Consider the following 2,500-nt stretch of genomic DNA (forward strand, 5'->3'; position numbering starts at 1 on the left):
GGCCGTGGAACCCAAGCTGGGGCAGTGGGAGCAGAGGCCTGGGTGGTGGGAGGCGGGAACTGTCCCCGGGGCTGTGGAACCCAAGCCGGGGCCGTGGAACCCAAGCCGGGGCAGTGGGAGCAGAGGCCTGGGTGGTGGGAGCCAGCCCGGGGCCGTGGAACCCTGCCCGGGGCAAGTGCGAGCCATAGCCTGGGTCCCCATTCAGTAACATGACCATAGGCACAGTTAGCTGACATGACCAGAGGCGGAATTAGCTGACATGACCATAGGCGGAATTAGCCTACATGACCAGAGGCACAGTTAGCTGACATGACCATAGGCACAGTTAGCTGACATGACCAGAGGCGGAATTAGCTGACATGACCAGAGGCGGAATTAGCTGACATGACCAGAGGCGGAATTAGCTGACATGACCATGGGCAGAAGTAGCTGACATGACCATGGGCAGAAGTAGCTGACATGACCATGGGCAGAAGTAGCTGACATGACCATGGGCAGAAGTAGCTGACATGACCATAGGCACAGTTAGCTGACATGACCATAGGCAGAAGTAGCTGACATGACCATAGGCAGAAGTAGCTGACATGACCATAGGCAGAAGTAGCTGACATGACCATGGGCAGAAGTAGCTGACATGACCATGGGCAGAAGTAGCTGACATGACCATGGGCAGAAGTAGCTGACATGACCATAGGCACAGTTAGCTGACATGACCATAGGCAGAAGTAGCTGACATGACCATAGGCAGAAGTAGCTGACATGACCATAGGCAGAAGTAGCTGACATGACCATGGGCAGAAGTAGCTGACATGACCATAGGCACAGTTAGCTGACATGACCATAGGCACAGTTAGCTGACATGACCATAGGCGGAGTTAGCTGACATGACCATAGGCACAGTTAGCTGACATGACCATAGGCACAGTTAGCTGACATGACCATAGGCAGAAGTAGCTGACATGACCATAGGCAGAAGTAGCTGACATGACCATGGGCAGAAGTAGCTGACATGACCATAGGCGGAGTTAGCTGACATGACCATAGGCACAGTTAGCTGACATGACCATAGGCACAGTTAGCTGACATGACCATAGGCGGAGTTAGCTGACATGACCAGAGGCGGAATTAGCTAATATGACCATAGGCGGAATTAGCTGACATGACCAGAGGCAGAATTAGCCTACATGACCATGGGCAGAAGTAGCTGACATGACCAGAGCTCCAATTAAAAGTTACCTTCTTCTGAAGGGACAGATTTGCTATGTGTTACGGAGCGAGAGTTCCAGGAGGTCCCTGTGAACTCGTGGCTTCCTCCCTTAATGCAACTAGATGGCAGATACACTGGGGAGGTAGGTGCATATTACTAGGGGCACGGCATTTTCGATCAAAAAAATATTTCTAAGTCAGGACGGAGGTTCATTCTAAGGGCACGAGCGACCGATCTAAGCCGTGTGGGAGGCCCTGCACCCCGGTCAGGGTCCCCCTTCACCCCCTGGCGACATCCTCCCTTGGAAGTCTGCCCGGTGGCCCCCTCCCGCGCCCGGCGCCGGTTCAGGCCGGGCTGGAGGCCCCGTTCCTCGGGCTCAGGACCGGGCTAAGCCCCCTTAAGGACCTGGCCAAGCTCTGGTCACGTTGCGGGAAGGGGGGGGGGGTTGACCTCCCGTGCCCGGGCGCCCGTTCATGCGGGCCTGGAGGCTCCCATTTCCGGCTCGAGAACTGGGGTTTGCGCCCTTGGCTCCTCCGTGCGTTCCCTTTCAGTCTCTGGTCATGTCTACCTTCTCCGGAGGTGATTTGGGAGCCATGGTCATGTTGAGGGGAATTTTCGGAGGGAAATCCCTATCTTTAACATTATATGACCAGAGTCCGGACTTTTTCGGCTCCGTCAGAATCAAAGTTTTCAAAAAAACATGGTCATGTTCCCTATCTTTAACATTAGATGACCATGGCCACCTCGGGGCCGTTTGTGGAAGTCTGCCGAGGGCGGAGGCGAAACGGGGCTGCGGGGCGGCGGCGACTCCTGTTCCCAAGGACCCGGGACCTCCCTCCCTTCAGGGTCCCGCGGTCAAGGTACAACGGGGGGGTCCGCGGAGATTTCCGTCGACAGGGTTTTTTGATCAAAATGGTTTGACTAAGTCAGGACCCGAGGTGTCAGAATGCATGTGAAGGACCCGTTTGGAGCCGTCCTTTGGAGTCTGTGGCTGGGCAGGAGTTGACGGGATTCCTCCTTGTCTTCCCGGATGGTCTCTCTCTGTTGTGGGCAAAGGGTCCTTCACGAAATCCATACGCACGCGCGCGCATTATAGACCCAAGTCTTACCGTGCTTGATCTGAGGAACCCTGCCCGACCCACCCTACCGTGGACTGGGGTGAGCGGAGCCGAGTTTGGTCGCCACACCATCGCTCTCTCCGGATGGGAGTCCAAGGATCGGGCCGAACGCTTGAGACTTCACGGTGTTGTACGCTGAAGCCCGGGGATTGAGGTTCTATTTCTGGGCAGGATG

Source organism: Acipenser ruthenus, unplaced genomic scaffold (genome assembly GCF_902713425.1).
Source record: "Acipenser ruthenus unplaced genomic scaffold, fAciRut3.2 maternal haplotype, whole genome shotgun sequence".
NCBI lineage: Eukaryota > Metazoa > Chordata > Actinopteri > Acipenseriformes > Acipenseridae > Acipenser > Acipenser ruthenus.